Raw genomic sequence first — 11,740 nt, 5'->3', positions numbered from 1 at the left:
TTATTTGGTTCACTTATATGTGCCAATTACACATTTCAACCTAAATTTAAATATATAATGCATCATCTTCAAGCCTTTAAAAATAAGCTTCAGGGGGAAAAAAAAAAACTTAAAGGACAATAGTGGTCTGAAGATTTATTCATTTATTTCTTTTTCCCAATTTTTTGAATTTCCCAAATATTTAACAATAAAGAATTTATTATTTCATAATAAAAAAAACCTTTTATTTTAAAAAGAACAGAAAATTGCTTCATCTCTAGGTAAAACTACAAAATAATTGCATATTAAAATACAATGTGCATTTCTGATTAGGGTTCTTCTCATCTGCAAACTGTCCATAACATCAAATCTTTTAAATATAGAGATGCTTAAATGAGAGTCAGTTAATCAGAGGCAAACTGCCTTATGTAATTAAACTTGTTAAGCAGTTATGTAAAGTTTAACCAGCAGTGGTAATAAAATGCATAACAGTCTGTCCCCTCTTTCTGACTTTGTAAATTATATATTCTTGATGACAGGATGGAGAAAATTCAAAAAAAGAGAGTGTAACCACAAGAAAGTATATATTTATATACTTTCAAATATAAACAAGAAAGTTATATATATAAATATGTATATATATATATGCATATATATATATTCTTCAAAGAAGAAAGCATAGTTTTGATTATAGTTCCCCTACTCAAAAACCTTCAACTGTCACCATTTCTTATTGAATAAATTCTAAACTCTTAAGTTCAGCTACAAAGTCTTCCATGATTTTATCCCAGACAATCTTACCAGGTACCTCCCATTGTTTGCCATCTTCTCTTCTCTTTGCTCCAATCAAACCAAACCATTTGCCAGTTCCCTATATAATCTGAGTTTTTCATTCCACATTTATGTTCACACTGTTTCTGTTGATTGGCATATTCTCTCTCCAATGCTACTTCACCCCCTCACCATAACCCCAACCTGCCAGGAAAAATCCTATTCTGTCAGTTAGGAGGCTTATAGCTTCCTGTAACAGAATAGCCAACTAACTGTGCCTTAGACAATACAGACATTTATTATCTTACATAGCAACAAGTTCTGAGATCGAAAGAGCCATGTGCTTTTATATCATTCTACTTCACTATCTTCATGTTTGCCATTGTCTTCAGGCTTGTTTCCTTATAGTCACAAAATAGCGGCCACTGCTCCAGGCATCACATCCTCACATATCTATGCCAAAAGGAATAGGGAGGGGAATTCCTCTCATCTATCTTTTTTCAAGGGAAAGGAAAACCCTTTCCAGCATGCCCATCTCTAGTTTCGAAGAAGGTGGGAAATGTTAGCATCTAGCATTTTCAGGCTCCAACATGGGAGGTGGACTGTACTGTCCAGGGGGAGGAACAAGGAATGGGATGGCTGTTATGTAAACAACCAGCGGTTGCCTCTTGTCCTCCAAAGCCCAGATCCAATGACATTGACTCCATTAAGCCTTCTCCAAGTCATCCAGTAAAAGTAATCTCTCCTTTGGTTTTGCACAACACTGTGTATCTTTTATATTCACATTTTTCTTTGTATCATAATGATTTGTGCTTGCCTAATTTTAACTATGAGAACACATAGACTCTATCTTCTTAATCTTTTATTCTTCATATCCTCTAGCAGAGTCCTTGACCCTTAGAAAGTCTTGAATAAATATTTCCTGAACTGAAAACCTCACTAATTTGAACCACAGATGATTCACTTTAGATACTGGGGGAGAAAGAAAGAACCCAAAAAGAAACTTAGGACTTTCACCATATTGGCAATTAATATAAACTCTGCTTTTTCTTTTTTTAAAGATGTTATTTATTTATTTGACAGAGAGAGATAGTGAGGGCAGGAACACAAGCAGGGGGTAGTGGGAGAGGGAGAAGCAGGCCTCCCGCGGAACAGGGAGCCTGATGCGGGGCTCGATCCCAGGACCCCGGGATCACGACCTGAGCCAAAGGCAGATGCTTAACTACTGAGCCACCCAGGCGCCCCTAAACTCTGCTTTTTGATAAACAAACCATATGGGTAACAGTCAGAAACAAAGTTAAAAATATAGAGGGATTGATGTTATCCTCTCTATTGACAAAAGAGAAGAAAGAAAGAAAGAAAGAAGAGAGAGAGAGAAAGAAGAAAGAAAGAAAGAAAGAAAGAAAGAAAGAAAGAAAGAAAGAAAGAAAGAAAGAAAGAAAGAAAGAAAAGAAAGGAAGAAAGAAAGAAAGAGAAGAAAGGAAGAAAGAGAAAAAAAGAAAAGGTTCCCAGAAAATGTGCTATCTTCTAAAGAAGACTGGTACACTTGCTACTGGGTGAAGTTAGGCTCCCAAGGGCTCATCCTAACAGGGTCCCAGATTCAAGCCAACTCAGACCAAAAGGTTTAGGGCTGCCTACTAGGGATGGAGGACTAACGAGCTAGAAGCATTCTGAGTTGCTAAGGATTTCATAGAGAAAGGCTGACATAGCACTTGTGAACTTTAAATATTTAAACTTTTAAGAGGAACAAATTTACCTCTACTGAGTTTTCTGCCACTCACAGCTGAACCTAATCCCAATTAATGCATTCGTTATCTCCTGGAGACTATCTTAACTTGCCAGAGTCTTTGGAGGTAGTTAGGGAGTCCAGAAGCCATTGCCAGTAGGAAAGTCCTCTTGAGTCCAGCCTCAATCCAGCTTGGAACTCAACTCAGCTTGAAGATTGGCCAAAACTAGTTCCATCTAGTCAAGTACCATACACTGTCTGCACTCACTTCTCTTGATGAAATACTGGCAGAGTGTCTAGTTACTCAAGCAAAACGAAGGATAGTAACAAATTGTCAAAGATCCTAAACATCAACATTGCTGACTGTGTTTAGTAAAATGCCATTTTTCTCTACCTCTGAACTGAAAGAATTAAGTTGGGCCTTCCCAATGCCAGAGCAACTGACCTCCATCCAAGGGGTAGATGAGATACGTGGAAAAATCTGACTTAATGGTTCTTTGCTCTTATTTATATTGCTACATCTTTTACCAAAGATCATCAGACTAACATTATGGCAGCCTACACAAGCAAAACAGTCAAATGTAGGGAAAGAAAAGTCAAGTCATTCTAAACATGCATTTTGTATTTTATCCTAAGAGTCAAGTTCATTGAAAAAGTTGTTTCTTTGGACTGAGCAGTGATTTTGCTGATATGAGCAGTGATTTTGCTGATATGACCAGTGAAGTCAGCTAAAATAATAAGCCTGTTTTATACATAAAGATGCAAGTTATTTGGAAAATATCCTTATTGCAGTCCACATCAAGGACAGTTTATAAAGGTAGCAGAGGAGTCCCTAAAGCGAGGCCTTGCTAAAGACACTAGGATTAACACCCTGGCAGACACACAAGAAGGGCAGGAATCCTTGTTCTCAGCTTCTCCACCCAGAGGGCAATTGTCCAGCCAAGATTAAGTTGAAAAGACATGACAAATTATTCTAAACTCTAACAGAGAGAATTTCACAACCATCTGATTCAAATGGAAATGCAGACCTCAGATCAGATAACTAAGGTCAAAACATTAAAAAAAAAAAGGCTTGAAATGTCTGATTTATCTACATTGGTTTTATTATACCGATGTTCAGAATTGTCCAAAACTAAAGTTCACTTTGTGGAAAGCATTTCCCAAAAGTAGATGCAGCCAATAGTTTAAAACCGGTCATTTAAAGTCACGAAGGAAATCTGTGAACCCACTTAGATATTGAAAGTAAAATAGTGACACTACTCTTTTTCCAAAAGTGATTCTTTTATAAACTACTGTGATTTATTTTTTTTTAATTTTAGATTTGCAAATCTAAAATACATTGAAATGTAGTGATTTTGTGTTTAGAGTTGAACATCAAAATATAAAAAACTAGGGGCACCTGGGTGGCTCAGTCGGTTAAGTGTCTGCCTTCAGCTCGGGTCATGATCTCAGGCTCCTGGGATCGAGCTCCACATGGGGCTCCCTCCTCAGCAGGGAGCCTGCTTCTCCCTCTTCCTCTGCCTGCCACTCCCCCTGCTTGTGTTCTCTCTCTCTTGCTTTTTCTCTGTCTACTAAATAAATAAAATCTTAAAAAATAATAATAATAAACTAAAGACTTGGAAATTGAAATTAACTTAGTTGGGTCACTTACCCGAGAATCCCATATACTATCCTTGTTAAGGAGAGAAATGTATTATATTCTTAATTTCTCTAAGAATATAAAGCATTGTGGTTATTGTGGTACTTGTGAGAAACAATATAGCACAGTGGTTAAGATGTGGACTCTGGAGCCAGATTTAAACTTTAAGACCTGGAGTTCAAATCCTAGCTGTACCACTTACTAGTTGTGTGAACTTAAGCAGATTGTTTAACCTTCAACATTGACTCACTTTCCTCATCTATACCATGTTGTCCCATTATGTCCCATTAAAAAGACAGAATGATTTAATATTAATATAGCACTTAGAATGGTGCCTGGGGCATATTAATTTGACATAATGAATTATGAAATATGTCTCTTATTAAATAAGAATCATTTCCTTAAGTAATACAAAATGTCTCTGCGGTACATAATATAAAGCTAATTTAAAACTACCCTACCTATATGTGACCAATTTACTCTAAAAACCATTATAACATACAGGGTGCCTGGGTGGCTCAGTCAGTTAAGCGTCTGCCTTTGGCTCAGGTCCTGGGATCCAGCCCCACTTTGGGCTCCCTGCTCAGCAGGGATTCTGCTTCTCCCTCTCCCTCTGCCCCTCCCTCCACCACTTGTGCTCTCTTTCTCTCTCTCTCAAATAAATAAAATCTTTAAAAAAAAAAAAAAAAAGTACCACCCAAATACCACCCAAAGTTTAATTTGATTAGCCAGCATTAAATTACTAAGATTGCAGATTTGTTCAAGCAATCTCTCCGGTAAATTCATTCTCATTAGAACATCTATCAAAGGATGGAAGAGAAAAAAAAGGGTAGAGTATGGAATGGTCTGACTGTTATGTATAGCCACTCTCCATTCATTCCTTCAGAGGTCGGAACAACTGGCCCTGAGAGCTGACCTGCTACGTAGTGGCGGCATCTTTAGACTTGACCAGGGAAGCTTTTAATTTTTTTTTAAATTTGAGTGAAAAACCAATATAAAGGACCCTCTTACCTAACTACTGAAATTGTCACTTGTCTGCTATCTCTCCCTTCATCACTGTCAGAGATTATTCTTCCTGGAGCAAAAAGGTAGTAGAGTCTGACTCCATTTTTTTTAATATTTGACCTCTGACACTCTCAAGCCCCACTTCTCACTCTTCCTCTCTTGCCCCACATCTGGGTAAACCAATAAGAAGACCCCAGCATGCCTTCCCTTGGTGGGGGGGGGGGTGCAGGGAGGGAGTCCAAACAGACTTTGGGAACCCTCACCCTGGCCCCACCCCCTAACCACAATAAAAATCAGAGATACTCTCTGCCTAAGCCATTCTAGACCAGTTTGGATGTCTGCTCTCTCCAGGAAGTCCCATTATGTAAGTAATAAACCTTTTCATACTCTCTTGGGGTTTGTGTGTGGTGTCATGAATCTTAAAACCCAAACCAATTGAGGGTGGGGAGGTTGATCCCAGCCTCCGTGGGGCAACCAAAAACAACTGGAGCAGCAAGCAGTGCTGTGTAGTTGATGACCGCATGACCACCTTTGAAGGGAGTCTTCCTTCCTTTGCTCTTGGCTTACTCACTGACTCTGATGCGAGCTGGGGAGCATGCACTTGGAACCACACTGCTGCCTGTTGCCAAGCTTATGCTTTGAGTTGTGCGTGGCACTGCTGCCTCTGCCAAGTCCTAGAGTTTCTGTTTACAGATTTAACCTAAATTGGAAGTTTCAATAATTAGAGTTTAGGTACAGGATTATGGGATTGGGGTTGGGGTGGTGTCACAGATCTCCTTAAAGTGGTCCTAGGTCATGTGTCTTGGCCCAGATCAATCAGTATGTCTTGGACTGAATCATGTGTCCCAATTCTATGACCTACACTAGGCTCTGGGGGTCAGCTCTTACCCTGTGACCATTGGTTGTATAGACCCCACTCTAGAGTGCTCAGGGGAAGACTGATACTCTATGCAGTATACAAGCCCATCACATGGCCACTTGTGGGAGGAAGAGTCTTTACAAATTTTACTTCAGTTCATTTATGCTGTTACTTGCAAATTGGCCTGCCTTGAATAGGGTCCCCTCCAACAAAAGGCTCTAGAATCTGTCCAAAGTACATTATAATAGGCACTCCCATTAATGTTTTCCAGGGATTCCTTCACTTAGAGGCATTAGCAACCTCCTCTCAGGCCTCCTAGAGTCTCTGGCCCACCTATGATGACAGTAAGTTGCCCATGAGCCTCTCCTATAAGAAGCTGCTCTCCTTACCTCCAGGCTACACACCATTTGAACATCAACTGGTGGCTGCATGTTGGGCTTTTCTGGAAACAAAGGCCCTCAGTCCATGACTCTCCACACCCAGCTGCCCCCTATGCCTTGGATCACTGAGGCAGCACCCAGCAGACTGGGCACAGTCACAGAGGTCTCCTTATTAAAATGGAAATGGTAAGTGACAGCGACGCAAGATGGCAGCTACCACAGGCTCGGGAGTAAAAGTTCCTCGCAATTTTCAACTGTTGGAAGAACTGGAAGAAGGCCAGAGAGGAGTAGGAGATGGCACAGTTAGCTGGGTTCTAGAAGATGATGAAGACATGACACAAGATGGACAGGGATGATAATTGGGCCTCCAAGAACAATTTATGAAAACCAAATATACAGCTGTAAAATAGAATGTGGACCTAAATACCCAGAAGCACCCTCCTTTGTAAGATTTGTAACAAAAATTAATATGAATGGAGTTAATAGTTCTAATGGAGTGGTGGACCCAAGAGCCATATCAGTGCTAGCAAAATGGCAGAATTCATATAGCATCAAAACTGTCCTGCAAGAGCTCCGGCGCCTAATGATGTCTAAAGAAAACATGAAACTCCCTCAGCCGCCTGAAGGACAGTGTTACAGCAATTAATCAAAAAGAGAAACCACAGGCCCCCCCCTTCCCCCCCATTTGATTTAAGCAGTCATTTTCCACAGTAGTACATTTTCTAAATACGTCTTCTAGACCTCAAAGTACTGGAAAGGAAGCTCCCATTCAAAGGCAATTTATCTAAAGATACTCTAAAGGATACTAATTTTTGTCCATTTGAAATATATAAGTTGTGCTATAACAAAAAATAAATAAATAAATAAAATGGAAATGGTACTTACAAGATAGAGCCAAACCTTGGCCTTCTGTAGGAGGAATTGGCTTCCCCGGACCTTAGTCTCTTGCCAGATGTAATGGTGCTATAGAAAGTCATTCCTCTCCCAGACCCACTGGCCACCTGAAGAAAGTATGTGTGTATTTGATTGAAACTCAGGATGAACTGAGTAATCAAAAAAGGGAGTTCATTTACTTTACCTATGGTAAGATCACCATAACATGTGATGGAGCCCTCTAGGTAGCGAATGCTATCTCCAATCAGGACAACCTTGGTTAAGGACAAGACTCAAGGGTCAGCACAGTTGGCCAAACTTTATGCAGTCATCTTAGCAATAGACAATGTTTGGCCAAAAATTGGTCCAATGTGCCTGTTTTTACAGAATCTTGGGACATTACCAATTATCTGGCCACTCAGACCAATGGCAACAACAACTCCTTATCCAAGGTTACCTCTTTTGGGCTAAAAAAACTGTGGGAATTTCTTGCCTCAGATACCCAAAATAAAAATCAAGGTCGTGCATGCCTGTCCATATTAAAGCCAGAATAAAAGGCTTCATCTTATTCCTTCCGGAGTGCCAAACATTATTGATGTTCTTCCACCAAGGCATGTATTTCTCTCCTCAAAGTACACACCACAGACTCCTGAATAAGATATCCAATGAAACTCCAATAAACCTTAATGGCCACATGCTCTAAGCCTCATAGGGAGTCATAATGGCTTACTTAAATGAGTTCAAAATCAATTAAATGAGACATAGCACATTTCAGCCATCCATCAAACATCAGTGGTGAATTATGATGAATCTGACTCCATTTGTGATGTCTGAATACTGACAACGTTCAAGCCCCATACCCTCCCTTCCCACTTTTTGCCCCACATCTGGGCAAGCCCATAAAAATACCTGAGTTTCATCCCTTGGCATCTGCTGGGTAGTTAAAGCCACAGAGACCCAGAACCCTCACTCTGGCCCCACCCCCTAATCACTATGAAAAGAAAGCCATGCCCTGCGCTCCCAGAAAATCCCATTATGGGAGTAATAAGCCTTTTCATACCCTCTTGATGCATGTGTGTGATCATCGGTCTTGATATTAAAACTAATTTGAGGAGGTATTTTCTTACTCTCTTGAGGACAACCACAGTTGTGTGTCTCACCCTCCTGCTCAGAGACCTCCGATAGCTCCCCCACTGTCCACTGAATTAAATAGAAACTCTTTATCATAGCTACAGATTTACCTTTCCAGTCTCACTTTCCACCATACTCCTTATAAACATAATGCTTCAAAGGTTATTGTGGCCAGAACACACTAGGTCTTTAATTGCCTCCATTCTCTGTGCTTATGCTGTTCCCTCTGTCTTGAGTTTTCTCTTCCACTCACCATCTCTATTTGCCCCTTCTTCAAAGTCATCTTAAAAGTGAACTCTTCCATAAACCCTTTTCTGAGTCTTTCAACCAGACAAACTCTCTTCCTGCTTTGAACCCTGTACCACACTGTTTGAATCTCTGGTAGTGCTTTATCATATTCTACCCTATAACATAGTCATTCACATCTTATTGCTCCTAAAGCTCAAGGGTTGAGACCATGCGCCCTGGAAACAGACATGAATGAATGAATGAATATCTCACATCTGATTCTTGCTACCTAGTTGCCAGTGGGCAAGTTACCTCTCCTCGCTAAGCCTCAAGTCCTTCCCAAATGAGAAGAAATAAAATCTTACATATGAACGGTTCTGCCTATGTCTGATTCATACTCAACGCTCAATAAAATGCTAGCTGTTATCATACTTATCCTCTACTGGATCAGAAACAATTTTATGTCAGAAACTCATTTTTCAATCCAATGCAACAACAGTGCCTGGTATATAGGAAGTATTTAATAAATATCTATTGAATAAATGGTTCATAGGACTTCACTGAAACTTTAAAGTAAATTAACAGTAAGATTAGGACAATTAAATCACATGCATGCAATCTAAATCAATTCTAAATATGCAGATACAAATCATCTAAAAAGAGTAGAATTCAGGCAAAGACATCGGTTTGTCTTGAAAACTGCTTGCTAACTTGTAACTAGCTAAGTTAATTTCCAATATTCCTCCACACCCCACACCACCTCTGCCAACCCTGTAACCAATACATGTGTGCACATACACACACACATGCACAGACACACACAGACACTTTCAACTGGGTTATGGGCTTAGCTGTTCCCTAATTTTGTTATTTTAACAAAAAGAAGACATTGTGGATTAAAAACAGTGACAAGTTAATTGGCAGCTTAAGGTTTCTTTCTGTTCAAAATCCTGTTCACAGACCATTCAACACTCTGTAAAAAGTTTGATGTGAGATTTAAAATACATAGTGAACTATGCTGGTCTATGTTTAATATTCCTAATTTAGATAGACACCAAAAATATTTTTAGGGGTTAGAAAAAAGATATTATACCTTCTGATGCAGTAATTCTCCTTCAAGTATCTACTTGAAGGGAAAAAGGAAAGCTGTAGAAACACAGGGAGGTACAGCACTGTTCATTAGAACCTTAGCTAAAATTTCAAAAATGTCCTGTATGTGTAAAATATGTGATTGCCTGTGTACTTTAAAACCATATGATACTGGGGAATGTTGACAACACTGGAAGTAAAAAGGCAAGATACAATGTGATATAAACAAATGGCAGTTTATCTCAATATTAAAGCCTTTTTTCTGTAGTGATAGGATAACTCATGGTGTTTTCCCCTGTATTTTTTAAATAATCTACAAGAAACATGCATGAGTTAATTTTAAAATGTCCCTTAAATGTTTAATAGCCATGTGATTGCCATGACCTGTAAGAATAACCGTAGAATGTCTAAGTGAAAGATAAAGTCCTCTTTGAAAACAGTTCACTAACTGTATTTTCATACAGAAGCTATCTCATACAAAGAAATGTATATTTGCTAATTGACCCACCTAATGTTTCAGTCAGTCCAGTTTTCCTGTGTGCAAATAGTCACCTTGAAATGTGTATCATGGTTCTCCCTGGGAGAAGACACAGAAGTAGAATAGGACTATGGGGGTAGAGAAGTAGGGAAATTTATAAAATTCCATTTTTAAAAAAAGCCTATCTTGATAACATCCTCAGTTTCTTTAAAACATATTATTAAATATTTACTTTACACAAAAAGTATTACAGGGAGTCCGATTTTAAGGCTCTACTTCCTTAGAAACAACTGTATTCTTACATTAACCACATTAAATTGTGAACCACATTAAACTTACATTAACCACATTAAACTGTGAACCACAAATAAATCCTATTATCATAAAATGTCCGCTAAACATAAACTGCATTTGTTTCTTATAAACATTTACATACAAGTTTGTGACAGAGTAATCGCGATCCTGAACCTTAAGCCATATTTTCATTTTAAATAGCAAAGCAAACCTAACTAATTTCCCATGTGATACATTAAAAGGCACTCATGATAGATTTTTCTTAAAATTCACATAAGTGAGAAACCTTTTGTGATCTGTGGTATACATACTACAGTGAGGACACAGGGACTGTCATGTTTGGTCCTGCGTAGGTCAAGACAGTAAACTAACACATCACCAGCACGGCTGCCAGGATTTGGCCCATCAGCTCGCTGGTTTTCCTGCGTGATAGGGATTTGCACTGATTTAGATTCCGTTTGGTCTAGGCCCTCAAAGAATGGGTGCTAGCATGCACCTGGAGCAGGCACAGGCCGGGGGACTAGACCTGAGCATGCAAAATTGACCGTCTCCATGGTCATGAACTTGGTCACATTTGTTTAATGTTCTCACCAGCTGAGCTAACTCATTTTTTTAAAGATAGAATTACACAAGCTAGCACAGCTTCCCAGAGTTTTATTTTTCTTTTCAAAAGAAATACCACCATTAAATTTCCAAAATAGTTCCTATCACAGACTCAGAGGAGCTTTATGGTAATATGATTGCTATGAAAAAAATTATCTCAAACATATTTAAGGCGTATTGAGGGGTCTGAATCGTGGTAATTTTTAACGCAATGGAAGTGAAATTTAGATCAAACCAAAACATATTGAATGAGTGCAAAGCAAAAACGATAAAACTAATATATTCACAGCAATTGCCTTTTATATTAGACATGGGAACTGAAAGATCTGAAGGTAGGTAATTAGTAATGCCATCATGTGGCGAAAAGAGCATGAGAAAGGAGAGTTGGGAACCCTGAGATCTAGTCCTGCTTGTCATTATGTAACATAATGTTATGTCACAATTATCAGTTTCTTCATCTGTAGCCTAGAAAATTGGGCTTGACACATCTAAGAGCCCTTCCAATTTTGAAATACTGAGTTCTTACTCCTGTCAAAAGTATATAAATCACATATTAAATATTTTTAAAAATCTAGATTTTTTTAACCATGACCAAGTTAGAGCTGCTAAAATGTTTTAAGATAAAACACAAATGAAGCCAGTTTGCATTTTTTAATCATTTATAAGAACAAGAAACAAGAACAGA

General features: G+C 38.7%; 1 protein-coding gene and 1 pseudogene across 1 annotated transcript in view; both read left to right on the top strand.

Annotated features, from left to right (window-relative positions):
* The first annotated feature begins 2,082 nt into the window (after positions 1-2,082).
* IBTK (inhibitor of Bruton tyrosine kinase) overlaps positions 2,083-11,740 on the top strand; it is a 208,417-nt gene continuing 198,759 nt past the window's right edge. The window contains exon 1 of the mRNA XM_081828589.1: positions 2,083-2,086. The gene's annotated coding sequence lies outside the window, so the exon portion shown is untranslated. The remainder of the gene's footprint in view (positions 2,087-11,740) is intronic.
* Positions 6,555-7,079, top strand: LOC102732035 (ubiquitin-conjugating enzyme E2 variant 1 pseudogene; annotated as a pseudogene).

Source organism: Leptonychotes weddellii, chromosome 8 (genome assembly GCF_054177405.1).
Source record: "Leptonychotes weddellii isolate Sample4059 chromosome 8, ASM5417740v2, whole genome shotgun sequence".
Taxonomy (NCBI): domain Eukaryota; kingdom Metazoa; phylum Chordata; class Mammalia; order Carnivora; family Phocidae; genus Leptonychotes; species Leptonychotes weddellii.
Note: the sequence above shows the minus strand (reverse complement) of the source record. Positions and strands in the feature narration are given on the sequence as shown.